This window comes from Callorhinus ursinus, unplaced genomic scaffold (genome assembly GCF_003265705.2).
Source record: "Callorhinus ursinus isolate GAN/ISIS: 27379988/994484 unplaced genomic scaffold, GSC_fseal_2.0 scaffold1, whole genome shotgun sequence".
Lineage (NCBI taxonomy): Eukaryota > Metazoa > Chordata > Mammalia > Carnivora > Otariidae > Callorhinus > Callorhinus ursinus.
The window spans coordinates 59,488,038-59,510,399 of NW_027397063.1; the positions used below are offsets into that span (position 1 = coordinate 59,488,038).

Below are 22,362 nucleotides of genomic sequence, written 5' to 3' on the forward strand. Positions count from 1 at the left end.
TGTCTGATACATTAATCACATGGATTATGTCCTTTTCTTGGGAAGGGGACCGAATTTCTCATAGAAACATCGGTTACAATATTTTTTTTAAAGATTTTATTTATTTATTTGAGAGAGAGAGAATGAGAGATAGAGAGCACGAGAGGGAAGAGGGTCAGAGGGAGAAGTAGACTCCCTGCTGAGCAGGGAGCCCGACGTGGGACTCGATCCCGGGACTCCAGGATCATGACCTGAGCTGAAGGCAGTCGCTTAACCAACTGAGCCACCCAGGCGCCCCGGTTACAATATTAATCAAGTCCCTAATGCCCAACTTTTAAAGAAATATGATCAAACCCAATACTTAATTATAAGTTACATATCAAGCAACATAAGCTTTCTAAAATACATCTGCTTTCATTAGAAGAGTCACAATGTAGCCTCTGTAAATGTAATTTGATGTGATATAGCATCACAGTTCACTGTTCAAAGTAATTTTCTCAAAAGCAGAAAGGGCATCTTCATTAAGGGCATGGAATTCAGAAAAGAGATTTTCCACAGGCCTCTCTGAAAAAAATGTATGGATGAAACTAACGATTCGTTGCCCTTTTGAGAATCTATCAAGCAACGTTTGTATCTTGCTAAAGGTGTCTGAATGATCCGTGAGTGGCCCAAGAGCTCAGACTTTCGGGGACTCCAGACAAGGGCACGGAGCTCCAGCCTGACTCAGCACTGACCAGGTGTGTCGCTGCAGCTCTGCTCTCCCAGGCCCCCTTCCGCATCAGTGCAGGGAAAGGAGCACAGGATGGCTTCTGCAGTCCTGTAGGTGCTAGGTTTGACAACGAAACTTGGACTGTGCTCTTTCTCTCCTTGCAAATTTCTCTGTCATGAGCATAAAATTGGAAACTCCACAGAAAGGGCTCCTTGCAGAGCCCACTCCCCAGCACCAGCGGCTCTGCCTTCATCCTGATTTTAGCCAAGGCAACCCTGCCTTTAAAATAAAGGGACTTGCATTAATTTTTCCATCCTTTGATCTCCCGCTTCTGCTGCTTCGCAGTGTCAGAGTGCCTTAAGGCTTTGCCTCTCGAGGGAGCCATGCTCACACATACACAGTGTTCCCTTTGATCCAGTCTAATGTAATGCCCCCCATCCCAGCCACACGTTCTGTATTTTCTTCCAGCAGTAGTAGGACACTGCTTTCTCCTTTTATCTGCCACTTTAGAGTCCAACCTCATAGTCACTTTTTACAAATTCCTTTAAAATTACAGGATCTATTTTTTTTTAACAGAAGGACAGAATTCATGTACTTAGTTTTGTCTGCCAAAGTAGTCTAAGACGGTATTCTCCCACTTCAGTGATGGTACCACACTTCAAAGTAGCCTTAAAACCATGAGGAACATAATCAGTGTTGTAAGGTCATAGGCTATGCTTCTTTTCACTAATTCCTCTTTCCCCTTCCTCCTTCTCACTTTCTTGGTTTCACTGGGTTGGTCGGGGCCCCATCAGCCTCCTTCACAGTGAGAGTGAACAGACTGCTCCCAAGCTGATGCAGGCCGAGGACCCCTGCGGTGCCATAATCACGAGACCCTAAGGAGAGCGTGGAGGGTGGCAGAAGGAAACCCATCCTGCTCACTAGCTAAAGCTACAGAAAGCAATGGACCCCCACCCCCAAATTTCACATAGGAAATCCCAAAAGATCCCCCAGACTTTTGAAATATTGAGAAAACGGACCACTGCATAGCCACCCACAGAAGGCACCATCTTTGTGAAGCAGACTCACTCTACGCCTCCTCTCAATGGGATTTCTCCCTCAACAGAATGATGACGACCACGTCTGTGGGGGGCCAGTGGGGGCTCTTGGTCAGGACGTGGAATAGCTCGGTCCCACAATTAACACAGAATTCGACCCGTGCTCCCACCCCAGTGATGGCTGCTTGCAAGGAACCAGAGACTCAAAGGGAAAATCAAAACCAAATGCAGTTAACCAGAGCAGCCTTCTGGAGCAGCAGGAGGAAGAAGTTTTGGGACAGTCTGGAAGGATGGAGGACCAGGTTGGCAGTGTGAACAGTCTCTAGCAGAGGCCAGGGCACCCAGCAGATACTTCATCTTGTTTCCAGACTGGCTCAGTGACAGTTCCCACCAACTTTACCGGTTCTAGAATTCTGACCAGCTAAGCGAAGGTCAAGAGACAATGCTAAAGCATGCTGACCTCACTCTCACCTGTCGGGGCACCTGGCCAGGTGTCATCTCACCTTGTGGGCACTGGTCTCTCCTGGCCGTCCTGTTCTCCGCTCTGCCCTCTCCTCAGGATGGGCCGAGGAAGAGGAGGAGGAACTATCAACAGCACAGTTTTAACCCCGCCCACTCACCAAGGTCTCCCCTGCAGTTTGTTGTGGCAACTGCACTGGGAGCGCAAGGCAGGATGTGCTGGGGCTCTGCCTCCCTGTGCGCTCAGGGAGGCCCTGACCAGGGAGCTTCTGAAGTTGTTCCAGAATGCAGCAGGGGCGGCCACCTGGGAGCCGCCTGGGAGCCACGCGGCCAGTGCCTGGTGGGAAGGAGGAAAGGAAAGCCAAGTCAGGGGCAGACATGCACAAGGGAGCGGGAGCAGCTGCGAGGAGCACATCCTCAGAGAGGCTGTGTGGAAATGTGGAAACGTCTTAAGGACAATAGGTGACTTTATTACTGCGTGTGGGGGTTTCTGGGTTTAGAGTTCAGGAATAACAGTTACCAGGAGAACAAGACCTAGCTACTTCCTTCCTCCACACAGGGCAGATACCAAAGAACTGAGGGTGGAACTGTGGTGCGGTCACAGGGTCGGGGGAGAGGCCCTGGCAGGGGTAAGGGAGGAAGGCCACAGAGCAGGTAGTGGCTGCTGGGCCCTCTGGAGGGAGATGGCACCTGGGCCATCAGGGGCCGGCCTTCAGGGACATAGCCACGGTAAGGAGGAGCTGACAGGACAGGGAAACAGTACCCATATCTGGGAATGAGTGACTCCCCCACACTGTCCAGGGCTTAGCCTTCTCCCTTTAAGCCTTCTAAGGCTTAACCCACACCCAGGCAGCCCACAGGGCCCACCCCTCAGCCTGCAAAGGTTCCTAAATTTCAGCCCATCTCCTCCGTTCAGAAGCTTCCCTCCAGCAGCGCATCTCAAATATTTAAAGTGGTAAATCCATTCCCTCAAATGTGCAAATTACTTGCTACCTTCCCAGGAGGCCTATTGATTTGTAAAGGATACTTTGTAAGCCCAAAGGGAATCAAGCTCTCACCATGGAATGTCAATAGAGAGACTTGTAGACTGCAAAGTCCTGATACATCCCTTACTCCCACAGGAGACCTAGAGGGTGGGCACCCTCGGTCCAGCGTGGTGGTCCCCAGACACTTTGATGCATACTTTGAAGGGGAAATGGAAGTAACTGGGCCCTCAGAGGAGTGGTGGGATGGGGTGGAATCCCCGCCCTGCTACAGTCCCACAGAGAGATGTTCTTTTCCACCTAGATAGGGAGCTTCGGCAGAAAGCGGATCCCAGAGTGACAGCCCCATCTGCACCCAGTTGCTCTTGGAGATCTATCTGGCCACAGAACCAAGTGGGAGCCAAATCAGGATGGTGTTCCTATAAGTAATGGTTTCTGCACCTCTCGTGGGCTAAGCCAGTCAGTCCAGGCAGAACTCCTCTTGACCGAGCAAGCTCAGTCCTGCTGCACCTCACCTCAATGACTCTCCATCTTGGTGAGGGCTCAGGGATACCTGTGGCTCTTTGTTCCTTCACCCGTATGCCATTTCTAGCTTGAGCACACCTGGCACCTGGCACCAGTGACCTTTTCACTTGCTGCCAGTCAACCTGTACCAAGGAAGGCTTCTAAAAGGAAATGAAGTCACTCACAAGAAAATGCAAAATTAAGCTACTGATTATTTAAAAGTTAGAACTGTATAAAAGCTGATAATATATCTGAAATGGTTTTCTACACTAATTTTGCAACCCTATCAAGCATTACATCTATCCCTGAGTTCCCTGACACTCATGACAAAAAAAAAAAAAAAAAGAAACAGAATGGTTCATATAATTCTCCTTGGCAGATGAGGATGAAAAGCCCTCCAGTGAGGGAAACAAGGGCCCTCCGGTGCATTTCTCTACAGAGAGGGGACTGAACATCATAATGGGCAATTCCACCCATAGGGTTTACAGAAAGAAATATTCATAATTCAGTCACTTTTTAATAGCAACATTTAAGGAAAGCAAGGAAAATATTAAACCATGACTTAGGATTTTTGCAGGGAGCTAAGGCAATGTGGCTTGGTAAGGGGTCTGATAACTTAATACAAGACACAGTGTTTTTCAGGGGAAAGCTGTGCTGCTCTCATCCCATTCTGTGGGGAAAGTGGAGAGGGGAAGGCTGCAGGAGGGGGCCCTGGGGTATGGGGTGGGACTATGGATTGCCATAACGACCCAGGACAGGGAAAGGGGGAAAGGATGCTGAATATCCCACATGAAACACAATTCTCATTATAAACAATTGTCTCATCTAGAATACTAATAATGCCTCTGTTGAGAAGCACTGGAAAGTGAATCAGAAATTAGCATGACTCTTGTAAGACCTGTTCTTAAACACCAGTTAAGTCTTCACAGGGAGCGGGACAGCAATGGCTGCAGGAATGTCTACTTTGGCGAGTCCAGATGAGGAGGGGGTGGAGGCTTCTGATACGTCAGCCCTGCTGGTGGTCACATGTATATCATCTTGTGAAGGGGCTACAGTCTGACAGGCACTGTTGGCTAGACAGACAGCTGGACACTGGCGAGCTAGAGGCATGCCTATGGAAAGGGACAAACCTCTACTGTTTTTTATTTCTTCATATGTCTAAATGAGGACACAGGTGGGACACCAAAACTGGACAACACGTCACAGGAGAAACTATTTTAGTCCAGAGCACTGGTTCTCAAAGTGTGGTCTCCAACTAGCATCACCTGGAAACTTGCTAGAAAGAGCCCAGACTTGCTGAATCGGAAACTCTGAGGGTGGGACCCAGCAACCAGTGTTTTAATAAGCCCTCCAGGTGAATCTGAAGCAGGCTCAAGTTTGAGAACCTCTGGTCTAGAAAGTTCGGGACTAAAAATGGCAATCAGTCACGAGAGATAGTTTAGAAATGTTACCTCATCCCTGTGTAGCATTTCTATTACACTCTGAGAAGAAGGGGCATGCTGCAACATATTTGTTGCAAGCAAATGATCAGACATGGAGGGCATGAAGAGGGAAGACCTAAGCGAGGAGAAATGAAGGAAAAGAGTAAATTATCCAAGGCCAGTCTAAGTAGCAAGTTTGATTAACCACCCTAGAAGGATTCTGTTTTTACTTTAACCTGTATTCCTCCTTGAATAGCCAGTGTAATTATATGGTTCAAAACTCAAAAGATAACAAAAAAGTATGGAGTGAAAGGTCTTGTACCTGCCCCTTCTCCTAGGTACCAAGCTCAGAGGCAGCCATGCCATCGATGTCTTCTAGGAATATGTTATGAAAATACATGTATTTTTTTTTGAGAGGGAGGGAGGGAGAAAGGGAGAGAGATAGAGAGAGAGGCAGGGGAAGGGGCAGAGGGAGGAGAGAGAGAATTTTAAGTAGGCTCCGGTAAAGGGCTGGATCTCACAACCCTGACATCATGACCTGAGCCAAAATCGAGAGTCAGATGCTCAACTACCTGAGCCACCCAGGTGCCCCAATACACATACATTTTATCCCCACTTTTTCTTAAATACAAATAATAGCATATTATACACACTATTCTATACTTTGCTTTTTTTAGTTAATATATTTTTTTTTATAAATAAGAACAACTGAGAAGACTTCTGAGCTCCTGGAAACATACAACACCCCTGGGGGCACATGTGTTCACTGCAGAGAAGGCACATCTCCTAGGTCATTATGTGATTCTTGTGGATTTCTTGGTGAACCCCCTGTAGGGAAACTGTCCTGAAATTCTCAGCTTGGAGAACTCTCCACAAGTTTTATAACAGAAGGAGGTGACGTGTAAAATCTTAGGTCACTAAAGTCCAAGAGTGAGACCACCAGCTAACAGCAAACCTAGTGGTTTAGGCATCCTAGAATACACAGTGGAGGGGAGGTTGAACCCTAGAGAGAACTCAAAGCGATGAGAGGACTTGGAATATTTTTATCTGTAAGACTAATAACCATAAATCACATTTTATCTATAGGAATTAACAAAATGTATAGACGGATAAGGACAGGAACTAGAAAGAACATTTAAAAGAGTCAGTTTTTAACACTTAGAATCAGATACAGAACACAGAATAAAATAATATAACCTCTCTCCTTCTACCAGTTTAAGTTATAGTAACATTTCCTTCAGAATTAATTTTTGTTCTTTCACCACATCAGTGAGATGTCCCTCCCTGATTCCTGTCAGATTTTTATCAATATAGCATTTAAACCTAAAGCATGAAGGTTTCTTTTTAATAACAGCTTTATTGAGATATAATTCACATACCATATAATTCACCCAGTTAAAGTGTATGATTCAGGGGCACCTGGGTGGCTCCGTCGATTAAGCGTCTGCCTTCGGCTCAGGTCATGATCCCAGGGTCCTGGGATTGAGCCCGACATTGGGCTCCCTGCTCAGCGGGGAGCCTGCTTCTCCCTCTCCCTCTGCCTCTTCCCCTGCTTGTGCTCTCTTGCTCTCTTGCTCTCTGTCCATCAAATAAATATGTAAAATCTTTAAAAAAAAAAAAGTGTACAACTCAATGTCTTTTTAGTATGGTCACAGAGTTGTGCAGCCACCACCTCAATGCACTTTAGAACATTTTCATCACCCCAAAAAGAAACCCTGTACCCACTCATAGTCACTGTCCATAATCCCCCAAGCCCTAGGCAGTGACCAATCTACTTTCTGTTCCTGTGGATGGAGAACAACTCAATAGGCTCATTGGCAGACTTGACACCACTGCAGAAACAAAATCAGTGATCTTGACGATAGGTCAACAGAAATGATCCAAAATGGAACACAAAGAACAAAAGAGTGTGTTTTGTTGGGGAGGAGGGCAGGGAAAGGAGGAGACAAAGCATCTAAGAGCTACAGGATACTATGAAATGGTCTAACATATGTGTAATTGGAATCCTAGAAAGAGAAGAAATAGACAATGGCACGGAAGAAATATTTGAAGAAATAATGATCAAGAATTGCTCAAAAATAATAAAATATACCATACCACAGATCCAGTAAGCTCAGAGATTCCAAGCAATATAAATACAAAACAAACAAAAACAATCAAATACACTTAGACACATCATGTTCAAATTGCTGAAAATCAAAGACAAAAAGAAAATCTCAAAGGCAGAAGGAGAGGGGAAGCACTACATGTAGGGTAATAAAGACTAGTATTAAAGCACATTTCTCATCTGAAATGATGCAACAAGAAAATAATAAAATAGCATCTTAAAAGTACTGAAAGAAAAAAACCTGTCAACCCAGAATCTTACACCCATGAAAATCTCTCTCACAGATGGAGAAATAGCAATGTTTAAAAATAAATGAGCTTGAGAGAATTCATTACCAGCAGACTTGTACTACAAAAAAACTATTAATAGAAGCTCTTAAAGCAGAATGAATACACTGAACAGAATTAGGATCTAGATAAACTAAGATCTCTAGAAATGATTAAAATAAAGGTAAATATAAAAGACATTTCAAGAAACAGACTCTTTTTAAAAAAAATATTATGTTTATTTATTTGAGAGAGAGAATGAGATAGAGAGAGCATGAGAGGGGGGAGGGTCAGAGGGAGAAGCAGACTCCCTGCTGAGTAGGGAGCCCAATGTGGGACTCGATCCCAGGACTCCAGGATCACGACCTGAGCCGAAGGCAGTCGCTTAACCAACTGAGCCACCCAGGCGCCCTCAAGAAACAGACTCTTAACTATAGAGAACAAACGAATGGTTACCAGAGGTGCAGTGGGGGGATGGGTGAAATAGGTGATGGGGATTAAGGAGTGCATTTGTTTGATGAGCCCTGGGTGTTGTATGAAAGTGTTGAATCACTATATTGTATATGTGAAACTAATATTACACCTTATGTTAACTAACTGGAATTTAAATAAAAACTTTTTAAAAAGTTTACCTACAAACTTATTTTATTTACATCTATTTAGTTTACTTGTTCTTAACAATTATGCTTAGACCACCCCCTAAAACTTCATGAGTTATTAGACAAAGTCAACCATTATTCTACCGTTTTTTCTGGCAAATTTTGAAACAAAAATATCATTAGCTTATTTGACTTTTAGTAAGCATAAACAAAATAAAAGTTTTATATTAAAAAAGGGTAAAAATAAAAGACATTTAAAATGTTTTTGAATTGCTCAAAAAGATAATTTACTGTTTAAAGTAAAAATAGTGGTAATACACTGTGGGTTTATAGTATACACAAAAGGAAAATATATAACAGTACAAAAGTTGGGAGAGATGAACTTGGAATATAATGTTCTAAGGTTTTTATAACATACATGAAGTGGTATAATATTATTTGAAGGTAGGCTGTGATTAAAAGATGTATGCTGTAAACACTGGACACAACATTAAATTTTTAAAAATAAGTATAAGTAGTAAGCAAGCCAATGATGGAGATAAAAGAAATAAGAAAAACTCTCAATTAATACAGAGGCAGGCAGAAAAAGAGGATAAAAGGAACAAAGAAGAGATAAGACAAAATATCTAGATGATAGATTTTAGTCCAACCACATTATTACATTCTATGCAAATAATCTAAACATACCAATTAAAGATTGTGAGATTAGATAAAAAAGCAAAACCCAATTATATGCAGTCTACAAAAAGTACACCTTAAATATAGAGATTGGGGGGTGCCTGGGTGGCTCAGTCAGTTAAGCATCCGAGTCTTGATCTCAGCTCAGGTCTTGATCTCAGAGTGGTAAGTTCAAATGCTGTGCTGGGCTCCATGCTGGGTGTGGAGCCTACTTAAAAAAAAATTAATTAATATAGAGATTGGTTAAAAATAAGAGTTTTTAAAAAGGCGTAAATCCAAGTAGTAATCAAAAGAAAGCTAAAATGGTTATATTAATATCAGACAAAGTAGATTTCAGAATAGGGAATACTAGCAGGGGTAGAGAGAATAATTTCATAATGATGAAAAAAATCAATTTGCTAAATATAACATTCCCAAATATGTATGCACCTAACAACAGGACTCCAAAATACTTTTTCAAAACTCTTAGAACTGAAAGAAGAACTAGGTAAAAATACATAATTGTGGCTGGAGACGTCAACACTTGTCTCTCAATAATTGATAAAACAAGTATACAGAAATAAGTAAGGATGTAGAGGAGCAGAACACCACCATCAACTAACTCGACTGAATTGACACTACAGCCAATAAGGCAGAATATACATTCTTTTCAACTGCACATGAAACATTCACCAAGATAAACTATATTCTGGGCCACCAAACAAACCTGTATCAATTTTATTTTTTTATTTTTTTTTAAAAAAGATTTATTTATTTGACAGAGAGAGACACAGCAAGAGAGGGAACACAAGCAGTGGGAGAGGGAGAAGCAGGCTTCCTGCAGAGCAGGGAGCCCAATGCGGCCCTCAATCCCAGGACCTCAGGACCACAGCCCGAGCCAAAGGCAGACACTTAACCAACTGAGCCACCCAGGCATCCCTGTATCAATCTTTAAAAAGGGAAATCATAGAGAGATGTTCTACAATCATAATGAAACTAAACCAGAAGTTAATAACAGAAAGACATCTGTAAAATTACTTAAATATGGGGTGCCCAGGTGGCTCAATCAGTTAAGCATCTGCCTTTGGTTCAGATCATGATCCCGCAGACCCAGGATAAAGCCCTGCATCCAGCTCTCTGCTCAGCAGGGAGTCTGCTTCTCCCTCTGTCCCTCCCCCTGCTTGTACTCTCTCTCTCAAATAAATAAACAAAATCTAAAAAAAAGAAAAAAATTCCTTAAATATTTGGAGACCAAACAACACACTTTAAAATAACCCATAGATCAAGGAAGAAGTCACAGGATATTAGAAAATATTTCACATTGAATGATATGAAAACACAATGTCCCAAATTTGGGGGATGCAGCTAAAACAGCTAAAGTGTAGAAGGAAATTTATAGCATTAAACACTTTTTTTTTGAGAGAGAGAGAGAGAGAGAGAGAGAGAGAGAGAGCATGAGTAGGGGAGGGGGCAGATGGAGAGGAAGAAAGAGAATCTTAAGTAGGCCCCATGTTCAGCATGGAGCCTGATGTGGCGCTTGATCTCACAATGCTGAGATCATGGCCTGAGCTGAAATCAAGAGTTGGATGCTCAGCCAACAGAGCCACCAGGTGCTCCCGCATTAAACACTTATAGAAAAAAAGAAAAACCTCAAATCAGTGATCTAAGCTTCCCCTTTAGAAAACTAGTAAAAGAAGAGCAAATTAAATTCATATTGATCAGAAGTAAGGAAATAATAAATATAACAGCACAAATCATTGAAATTAAAAAGAGAAAAAAGTAATAAAACTAGAAGTTTGTTTCTGAAAATATCAATAAAATTTATGAGTCTGTACCCAGGGTGATCAGGGAAAAGAAAAGAAAGAAAATACAAATTACAATAGTCAGAAATGAAAGCAGGGATATTACTACAGATCCTACAGACATTTAAAAAATAAGTAAATATTATGAACGATTCTATGCCCATAAATTCAACAACTTAGATTAAATAGACAAATTCCTTGAAAGGCACAGATACTAAAACTCAACCAAGAAGAAATAGATAACATGAATTAATTTTATAAGGCCAACATTACTTGATATGAAAATTAGACAAAGACATTACAAGAAAAGAAAACTACGGGCCAGTATTCCTCAACAAAATACTAGCAAATCAAATTCAGTAGTATGAAATAATACATCATTATAATATGGGGTTTATCCTGGAAATGTACAGCTGGTTAAATGTTTGAAGATCAATAAATGTAATTCATCACATCAAATGACTGAAGAAGAGAAACTATATAATCATTTCATTAAATGATAAAAACAAAAGCACCTGACAAAATTCAGGTTCTACTACTAGATCTGAGCAACTACTTTATTTTTTTTAAGATTTTATTTATTTATTTGAGAGAGACAGAGAGAGAGAGATTGAGAGAACAAGTGGGAGGAGGGGCAGAGGGGGAAGCAGACTTCCTGCAAAACAAGGAGCCTGATCCAGGACTCGATCCCAGGACCCTAGGATCATGACCTGAGCTGAAGGCTGACACTTAACAACTGAGCCACCCAGGCGCCCTGAGCAACTGCTTTACTAAGAATGCAAAAAACTGGGATGCCCTGCTTAAAAAGGTACAAGCGTCTTGAGGGATCCAGAAGTCCTCTCATGAGAAAGGTCTCAGGCGCTGTTGGAAAGTGAATGTGAGGGGACAGATATATGGTAGAGTCTTCAACATGTAATGGAATTACATTCAGCTTATAGTGGTTCCAGAGAGAGCTGGTTACATTTAGGCAGATATCTACTGAATAAAGGAAGAGCTTCATTATCATCAGACTCTGGGCAAAGGCAGATGCTTCCCATTTGAGGTGGTGAAATTCTAAAACCACAATTGTTCCAAATGTCCTAGACAGCTATCTGTCAGGAATGCTGTAAAGTCTACCTTAGATGGTAAAATGGACTCAATGACATTGAAACTTCTTTCTAGTGCTAAGACAGAGTAGGAAAAAAATCTGGTTGTCGTACCTAATGTTTGTCAAGAGTCAGATAAAGAAGTATGAGACTCATCTACATTTTAAAAATCATATTGCTTATCTTTATATATTATACACTAGTAATTTAGTAGAGATATGTATTTCTAGAGTACATCATGTAAAAAACATTTTTTTCATACATTTCTCTCTCCCTGATACTTGCTCTACAGAAGCTAAGTGATAGATTAGTCTTGAGGCCATGAATATCTTCAACCATTCACAGTCTGTCATTTCCCTTCTCTCTGCCTCCCAGACATCCTTTCTTGAAAAAGACCCACAATTAGACCTACTGCTCTTTCCAGCTACCACCCTATTTCTAGACTTCCTTTCCTCTTAAATGTTTTCAGTGAGTCATCAACACCTCCTGCCACAATTTCCTTTCCACCCACTCCCTCTTTAGCCCCCTGCAATCAGCCAAGTTCTTATATGTACCACATGCATGGTCAAAATGCTGGAGATTAGGGGGGCTAAGAGTATCATTGGAAAGACAGAGCATTTTCACTCAAAGAGCTACCCAGAAAAAAATCAAAATAATTCTCCAAATATCCATTACGCAGAGAATGGAGGAAGGAGTTGGAAAAGACAGCTGACATTTATTAGGTATCTTCAGTACACTGTGGTGTTAGATTGTGTCACATAATGGCCATCAACAGTTTCTCCATTCCTGTGCACTCATTTCACTCCAATTCCCACTGTATCAGAAATAACAACAAATGTAACTGGACCAAATTCACCAGTTAAAAGATACACCACTGACTCACATAATAGTTATATGCTTTTTACAAGATGAATCTAACACACAAAGAAGTTGAAATAAATGAATGGAAAAAATAAGAAAATATGTCAGGCAAAAACTGACCATAAATAGCAAACTAATAGCATTGGTTTCAGGAAGAGGGTCCAGTAAATGTAATGTAAATACAACAGTTCAGAATCAGAATTCTACACAATTTAATTCAATCCCACAATTATTTGCATAAAAGCTCTCAAGTTTGTTACCATGAGGAACAAAGCTTGATCTAACAGACATATTGTAGAACTTTATACCCAATAATTATAAAATATGCATTGCAAACATACCTCATTTTACTGTGCTTTGCTTTATTGCACTTCACACATACTCCATTTTTTATAATTGAAGGTTTGTAGACACCCTGAATTGAGCAAATCTGAGGACACTGCTTTGCCAACAGCATTTTCTCACTTATATCTCTGTGTCACATTTGGTAATTCTCACAATATTTCAAACTTATTATTATATCTGTTACAGTGATCTGTAGTCAGTGATCTTTGATGTTACTATTGTAATTGTTTAAGAGGTGGCACAAACCATACCCATATAAGATAGCAAAGTAAATTGATAAATGTTGTGCATATTCTCAATGCTCCACTGACCAGCGATTCACCTGTTTCTTTCCTTCTCTTCAGGTCTCCCTATTCCCTGAGTCACAACAGTATTGAAATGAGGTCAGTTAATAACCCTACTATGGCCTCTAAGTGTCCAAGTGGAAGGAACAGTCACAAGTGTCTCACTTTAAACCAAAAGCTAGAAATGATTAAGCTTCATGAGGAAGGCATGTCAAAAGCTAAGACAGGCCAAAAGCAAGGCCTGTTGTACCAAACAGTTAGCCAAATTATGAATGTAAAGGAAAAGTCCTTGAAGGAAATTTAAAGTGCAACTCCAGTAAACACACGAATGATCAGAAAGTAAAACAGTCTCATTGCTGATGAGAAGAAAGTCTGAGTGGTCTGGATAGAAGATCAAAACAACCACAACATTCCCTTAAGCCAAAGCCTAATCCAGAGTTAAGACTTTAACTTTCGTCAATTCTAGGAAGGCTGAGCGAGGTGAGGAAGCTGCACAAGAAAAGCTGGAAACCAGCAGAGGTGGGTTCATGAGGTTTAAGGAAAGAAGCCATCTCTGTAACATGAAAGTGCAAAGGGAAGCAGGAGGTGCTGATGGAGAAGCTGCAGCAAGTTCTCCAGAAGATCTAGCTCACGTAATTCATGAAGGTGGCTACAGTAAACAACAGATTTTCAATATAGACAAAACAACCTTCTAGTGGAAAAAGATGCCATCTATGACTGTCATAGCTAGAAAGGAAAAGTCAATGCCTGGTTTCAAAGCCTCAAAGGACAGGCTCTCTTGTTAGAGGCTAATGCAGCTGGTGACTTGAAGTTGAAGCCAGTGCTCATTTACCATTCTAAAAATCCTAGGGCCTCAAAAATTATGCTAAATTTACTCTGCCTGTGTTCTATAAATGGAACAACAAAGCCTGGATGACAGCACATCTGTTTACTACATGGTTTACTGAATATTTTAAGCCCACTGTTGAGACCTACTGCTCGGAAAAAAAGATCTGATGGAGAGGTACAATAAGGTTAGTGTTGTTTTCATGGCTGCTTAACACAACATCCATTCTGAAGCCCATGGATCAAGAAGTATTTTCAAACAACCAGTACCAGAGAAATACAAACAATTTTAACAGAATGTTATAAAAATGTACATGCCAACAAACCACAACTTAGAAGAAATGGATAAATTTCTAGAAACATCTAACCTACCAAAACTAAAGCAGGAGAAATAGAAAATTAGAACAAACCAATTACAGGCAATGAAATTGAATCAGTAGTCAAAAAACTCCCAACAAACAAAATTCCAGGACCAGAACGTTTCACAGGCGAATTCTACCAAACATTTCAAGAAGAGTTAATACTGGGGTGCCTGGGTGGCTCAGTCATTAAGCATCTGCCTTCGGCTCAGGTCATGATCCCAGGGTCCTGGGATTGAGCCCTGCATCGGGCTCCCTGCCCTGCAGGAAGCCTGCTTCTGCCTCTCCCACTCCCCCTGCTTGTGTTCTCTCTCTCGTTGTTGTCTCTCTCTGTCAAATAAATAAAAAAAAATCTTTAAAAAAAATAAAGAAGAGTTAGTACCTATTCTTCTCAAACTATTCCAAAAAACAGAAGAGGAAGGAAAACTTCCAAATTCATTCTGTGAAGTCAGTATCATACTGACACCAAAACCAGATAAAGACAGAACAAAAAAAAAAAGAGTACTACAGGCCAATATCTTTCATGAACATAGACGCTAAAATTCTCAACAAAATACTAGCAAATAGAATTCAACAATACATTAAAAATAATCATACCCCATGATCAAGTGGGATTTATTCCCGGGATGCAAGGGTGGTTCAATATTTACAAATCAACCAATGTGATATGTCACATCAATAAGAAAAAGGATAAAAACCATATGATCATTTCAAAAGATGCAGAAAAATCACATCCATTCACGATAAAAACCCTCAACAAAGTAGGTTTAAAGGGACTATACCTCAACATAAAAAAGGCCTTTGTGAAAAATCCACGGCCAACGTCATACTCAATGGTAAAAAACTGAAAGCTTTTCCCCGAAGGTCAGGAATAAGACAAGGATGTCCACTCTGAACACTTTTATTTAACATAGTAGTGGAAGTCCTAGCCATAGCAATTAGACAACATAAAGAAATAAAAAGCATCCAAATTGGTAAGGAAGAAGTAAAACTCCTAGTATTTGCAGATGACATGATACTCTCTACAGAAACCCTAAAAACTCCACCAAAAAAACTAATAAAAAATTGATAAATGAATTTAGTAAAGGCACACGATACAAAATCAATGCACAGAAATTTGTTGCACTCCTATACAAGAATAATGAAGCAGTAGAAAGTGAAATTAAGAAAACCCCATTTACAATTGCACCAAAACAACAAAGTATCTAGGAATAAACTTAACCAAAAAGGTGAAAGACCTGTACTCCAAAAATTATAAACACTTGTACTCCAAAAATTATAAAACCCTGATGAAAAAAATGCAAGAAGACACAAAGAAATGGAAAGACATTCCATGCTCATGGGTTGGAAGAACAAATATTGTTAAAATGTCTATACTAACCAAAGCAATCTATGCCTTTAATGCAATCCCTATCAAAATATCAACAGCATTTTTCACAGAACTAGAAAAAAAAATCCTAAAATTTGTATGGAACCACAAAAGACCACAAATAGCCAAAGCAATCTTGAAAGAGAAAAACAAAACTGGGGGCATCTCAATTCCAGACTTAAAGTTATATTACAAAGCGAGAGTAATTAAAACAGTATGGTATTGGCATAAAAATACACACAGATCAATAGAATAGAAAACAGAAATAAACTCCCAATTATATGGTTAGTTAATCTTTGACAAAGGAGAACGAATGAATATACAATGGGGAAAAGACAGTCTGTTCAACAAATGGTGATGGGACTACTGGACAGCTACATGCAAAAGAATGAAACTGGACTTCTTTCTTTCACCATACACAAAAATAAATTGAAAATCGATTAAAGACCTAAATGTGAGACTGAAACCATAAAAATCCTTGAAGAGAGCTCAGACAGTAATTTCTCTGATGCTGACTATAGCAAAATTTTTCTAGATATGTCTCCTGAGGCAAGGGATATAAAAGCAAAAACAAACTATTGGGACTATATCAAAATAGTTTCTCTACAGCAAAGAAAACAAACAACAAAACTAAAAGGCAACCTATGGAATGGGAGAAGATATCTACAAATGACATATCTGATAAAGGGTTAGTATCCAAAATACACAAAGAACTTACAAATCTCAACACCTAAAAACAACCCAATTAAAAAATGGGAGAAGACATGAACAGACATTTCTCCAAAGGAGACATCTACATGAAAAGATGCTCATCATCACTTATAATCAGGGAAATGTAATGAGATATCACCTCACACCTGTCAGAATGGCTAAAATCATAAGAAACAACAGGTGTTGGCAAGGATGTGGAGAATAAGAAAAACTTTTGCACTGTTGGTGAGAGTGCAAACTGGTATAGCCACTGTGGAAAACAGCATGTAGTTTCCTCAAAAAATTAAAAATAGAACTACCCTACAATCCAGTAATGATACTACTGGGTATTTGCCACAAAAATACAAAAACACTAAGCCAAAAGGATAAATGCACCCCTATGTTTATTGTAGCATTATTTATAATAGACAAACTACGGAAGCAACCCAAGTGTGCCCATCGATAGATAAGTGGATAAAGAAGATGTGGTATATATGTGTGTATATACACACACACACACACACACACACACACACAATGGAATATTATTCAGTCAAAAAATTATTGAAATCTTGCCATTTGCAACGACATAAATAGAGCTAGAGAGTATAATGCTAAGCGAAATAAATCAGTCAGAGAAAGAAAAATATATGATCTCACTCATATGTGGAATTTAAGAAACAAAACAAAGGAGCAAAAGGAAAAAAAAAGAGAGAGATAAACCAAGAAACAGACTCTTAACTATAGGGAACTGAGGGCTGCCAGAGGGGGGTGAAGGGAGGGTGGGTGAAATAGGTGATGGGGATTAAAGAGTACACTTATCATGATGAAAAAAAAATCCACCCCCAAACTTTAGATCAAGCTCTATTATGAGCTATCATGGTGTGAGTAAAAAGTATATGGAAAAAAATTTAAATTTAAAAAATAAAAGACTGGTTGACGATCTTCAAATTTTTTAAAAAAGAAGTAATTTCAACTTTTAAGTCTTATTATTCAAGAAATACGTTTCATAAGGCTATTGCTGCCATAGACAATGATTCCTCTGATGGATCTGGGCAAAGTAAATTAAAAACTTTCTGGAAAAGATTCACCATTCTAAGTGCCATTAAGAACACTTGTGATTCATAAGAAGTCAAAATAGCAACATTAACAGGAGATTGATTCCAATCCTCAATGATGACTTTGAGGGGTTCAGGACTTCAGTGGAGGAAGTAACTGCAGATGGGGCAGGAAACAGCAAGAGAACTAGAATTAGAAGTGGAGCCTGAAGATGTGGCTGAACTGCTGCCATCTCATGATAAGACTTTAACGGATGAGGAATTGCTTCTCATGGTTGAGCAAAGAAAGTGGTTTCTTGAGATGGAATCTACTCTTGTTGAAATGACAACAAAGGATTTAGAATGTTTAGTTGAAAAGCAGCAGCAGGGTTTGAGAAGACTGACCCCAATTTTGAAAGAAGTTCTATAGTGGGTAAAATGCTATCAAACAGCATCAATGCTACAGGGAAATCATTTGTGAGTCAATCAAAGCAGCAAACTTCACTGTTGTCTTATTTTAAGAAAATTGCCACAGCCACCCCAATTGTAGCAACCACTACTCTGATTGCTCAGCAGCCATCACCAAGGCAAGACCCTCCACCAGCAAAAAAATTACAACTCACTGAAAGCTCAGATGATGGTTAGCATTTTTTAGCAATAAAGTATTTTTTAGTTAAGGTATGTACGCTGTTTTTTTTTGTAGACATAATGTTATTGCACACTTAATAGATTATAGTATAGTGTAAACACAATGTTTATATACACTGGGAAAACAAAAAATTCATTTTACTTGTTTCATTGCAATGGTCTGGAACCAAACCTGAAATATCTTGGAGGTATGCCTGTATTCTTAGTAAACATATAGGAAATATTTTCACAAATTAACCTGCAAGAGACCATAAGACATGCCTCACTGAATTCCAAAGAATCATATAGTCAATATTTACAGAACAGATCAACTTGTCTGTCAGCTTTCTCTATCAATATCTCATTCCTCTGAAACTCCCCTATTCATTGTTGTACTTCTCTCTTTTGACATTGCATGTGGAAGTTTCAGGTACTCATTCATTTATTTGACACATTTTTGTTAAACACTTACATACCAGTCACTGTTCTTAGAATAGGGAATACACTAATGGACAAAGCAAAACAGCCAAATATCCCCCCTTTCAGGAGCTTATAGTCTAGAGCCATCTCAATCACCAGACCACAAGTGCCTTAAGGTAGGACCATGTCTAGTACAGATTTGGCTGGCTCCCTGTGTGCTGCCAGGCCAGACACTATGTTGGTCCTGTCGGTGTAGGATGTACAGACTCTGATAACTGAAGACAAAGAGCTGGGGGGAGGGCTTACACTATGGTCTTGGGCTACTGCAGTGGGAGTGGAACATGGCTCATGAGGGAAAGAGCTGGGACCAGGATGACTGGCGGAATCTGGACACCCCTCACCACCCTTCTGTTGGCAATTCTATAGCTTAAGTCTCAGTGTTCCAAGGGTCAGAGCAGACCCAAGTCTAGGAACCAGATCATCAAAGCAGAGCTGCAGAAGGCCAGATGAATGTCAAAGTTGAGGGAAGCCATAAAGTTTAGAAGGAATATTCAGCCAGACAGATGAAACCAGACAGATCAGAAAAAAACCAATCATGTCTTTTAATAAATCCTTGCAAATTGGGGTGTAGTTTAAAGAGGCCAGACAAGCCCAGTGACCAGTGGCAAGTGACCATAGCCTATAGGTTAGCCTGGTTGTAAGGCTCTGTTACCCTTCCCCTGTGAGGTAGCAATAGCTGGACTTTCTGAGCTAGCAGGGCAAAAAGGAAGAGTATGTGTGGCTTACTGCAGATTGATCCATGTTCTAAGAGGCAAAGGGCAAGGTGACTGACTTTACAGAGAACTCTGTTCAGTTCCAGAATGGTAAGTTCACAGTACTCCCAAGAAGGAAAAGGGCCTGAAAGAGAGACAACTCTAGCTGCTGCAGCAGCTTCTCTTCCTCCTCCTCCTTCTTACAGTGTACAATGTGATGGTTTGATATAGGTATACACTGTGAAAGGACTGACATAACACAGCTATTACTTTACACAGTTAGCATACGTGTGTGTGTGAGACTGTGCGTGTGTGGTGAGAACACTTCAGATGTACTCTCTTAGCAAATTTCAAGTATACAATACGGTATCTATTAGGTGGCACATTAGGTCTCCAGAACTTGTTCATCTCAAAACTCAAAGTTTGTACGCTTTGACCAACATCTCCCATTCTCCCACCTAGGCCCTACCTCTAGCTGCTGGCAACCACCCTTCTACTCTCTGGCTCTATGAGTTTCGTTTTTTAAGATTCCACATATAAGTGAGATCATACAGTACATGTCTTTTTCTGTCTGGCTTATTTTACCTAGAATAATAACCTCCAGTTTCACCCATGTTGTCAAATGGCAGGATTTCCTTATTTTTAATGGCTGAGTAATATTCACGGGTGTATGTATGTGTGTGTGTGTCACATTTGCTTCAGCCATTCAGCCATCAGCCAACACTCAGGTTGTTGCCATATCTTAGCTGTTGTAAATGCTGTTCCAATAAACATAGAAATGCGGGTATCTCTTTCAGATACTGATTCCAGTTTCTTTGGATATAAATCCAGAAGTGGGATTGCTGGATCCTATGGTAATTCTATTTTTAACTTTTTGAGGAACTGCCATACTGTTTTCCGTAATGGCTGTACCAAATTACATTCCCTCCAACAGTGAAAACAGTTTCCTTTTCCTCCATATCCTCACCAGCGTTTGTTACTTGTCTTTTTAATAATAGCTATCCTGATGGGTATGAGGTGATACCTCACTGCAGTTTTGACTTGCATTTCTCTGATGATTAGTGATGTTCAGCACCTTTTCATATACCTGTTGGCCATGTGGATGTCTTCTTTGGAAAAATATCTACTCAGGTTCTTTGCTCATTTTTTAATTGGATAATTTAGAGGGGTTTTGCTAATGAGTTGTATGAGTTCCTTAATATATTTTAGATTATTAATCCCAAATTAGATATATGGTTTGCAAATATTTTCTCCCATTCCATAGGTTGCCTTTGTTGATGGCTTCCTTTACAGCACAAAACTTTTTAATTTGATGTGGTCCCACGTATTTATTTTTACTTTTTTTTCCTGAGTTTTGGGTGTCATATCCAAAAACCATAGCCAAGACCAATGTCAAGGAGCTTTTCCCCTACGTTTTGTTCTAGGAATTTTATAGTTTCAGTATTTAATCCATTTTTATTTGATTTTTGTGGATGGTGTAAGATAAGGTCCAATTTCATTCTTTTGCTTGTGGATATCCAGTTTTCCCAACACCATTTATTGAAAAGACTCTCTTTTCTCATTGTGTATTCTTGGACACGTTTTCAAAGCTTAGTTGTCCATATATGCATGGGTTTATTTCTGGGCCCTCTATTCTATTGAACTATGTGTCTGTTTTTTTGCCAGAACAACACTAAGATTGTTGTATCTTTGTAACATAGTTTGAGATCAGGAAATGTGATGCTTCCAGCTCTGTTTTCCTTTCTCAAGATTGCTTTGGCTAGTTGGGGTCTTTTGTGGTTTCACGAAAATTTCAGAATTGTTTTTTTCTATTTCTGTAAAAAAAAAAAGTCATTGGAATTTTGATAGGGATTGCACTGAATCCCTAGGTTGCTTTGGGTAGTACTGACATGTTAACAACAGTAATTCTACCAGTCCATGAACCTGGGCTACCTCTCCATTTATTTGTGTCCTCCTCCATTTCTTTCATCAATATCCTAGAGTCTTCAGTGTACAAGTCTTACCTCGTTGGTTAAATGTATTCCTAAGTATTTTATTCTTTTTGATGCTATTGTAAATGGGATTTTCTTAATTTCCTTTTTGGGTAGTTCATTGTTAGTGCCTCCAGCTTCTGACATAAGTTTTAATGAAGACCCAGTTCCATCTGCAGGGATGCACCTCTTTCCAAAGGCCACATCAATCCAGAGAGAAAGACCAAAACAAAAGCCCCACAGCAAGAAACAGGAAGGAAGGGAAGCTATTCAAACTCCCTGCCCCTCGCCTCCATAGTACACAATAGCTGAGTCCTCCACTGGAGAATCATGGCTCCAAAGGAATCCTTATGACCTGGTGTTTTCTGGGATTTAAGCCTCTGTTTGAGCACTGTCACTATGGCGACAAGTCTGGGATGCTCTGCTCTAAGTGAGGGAGCTTATCCCTTCAAATATGCTTCTTGAGTTAGCAACAAAGGAATTCACTGAACCTCAACTAATCTCATATTCTTCTGGGAGACCTCTCTCAAGAGGCACTTTTCCTCCCTTGCCCCCACAAACCTCCCAGGTTTACACTCTTTTCAGCCAACAACCACATTTATGTAGTGATTTACAGTTTACTTTTACTCATATCACCTCAATCAAGCCCTGAGGAGTCCTCTTCAGTCACACAAGCCTCTTTACATCAACCAAACAGAGACAAAGTGAGGCCCTTGGTTTTAGAGAGGCCTCCCTAGGCAGGCCAGCAGATATGGCCCCTGCAGCTGGAATGGGATGGAGGAATTAGGGGTGGGAGGAGTGAACCGACCATTGTGACTTCTTCTTTTCCAGGGGGAAGAGTTCACAGTGGCCTGCAGGTCCAGCAGGCCTGATGCTCTCCCCCTTTCCCCCGCCCCCCCCCCCCCCACCAACCACCCCTAAGCTCTTCTCAGCCTGTTCCAGGCTGTTGTAATGCCTTGGCTCATGTTCTACATCATTCCTAGCCCCAGCTGTTCCGAGAGCGGCAGTCAGTTTGGGGGAATTTATCCTGCCTTCAGAGAGGTCTTCCTTAATTATGAGTTCTTAGAGCCAACCATGGCTTCCTCTAAGTATAAAGGGAGAATGCTCCTTTGTTTTTCTCTACTCTATGACAACACTGTTTCACTGCTGGTCACCAAATGTGTATAGGTTTTTTCCCCCACCAAGCAATTCTCAGGTAGGTACTAGCTGGGTGTC

The 22,362-nt window shown here is 40.4% G+C and overlaps 1 protein-coding gene across 1 annotated transcript in view; it reads right to left on the bottom strand.

Annotated features, from left to right (window-relative positions):
• Positions 1 to 22,362, bottom strand: part of MYLK (myosin light chain kinase) — a 259,025-nt gene that overhangs the window by 193,554 nt on the left and 43,109 nt on the right. The window contains exon 2 of the mRNA XM_073894409.1: positions 2,346 to 2,521. The gene's annotated coding sequence lies outside the window, so the exon portion shown is untranslated. The remainder of the gene's footprint in view (positions 1 to 2,345; positions 2,522 to 22,362) is intronic.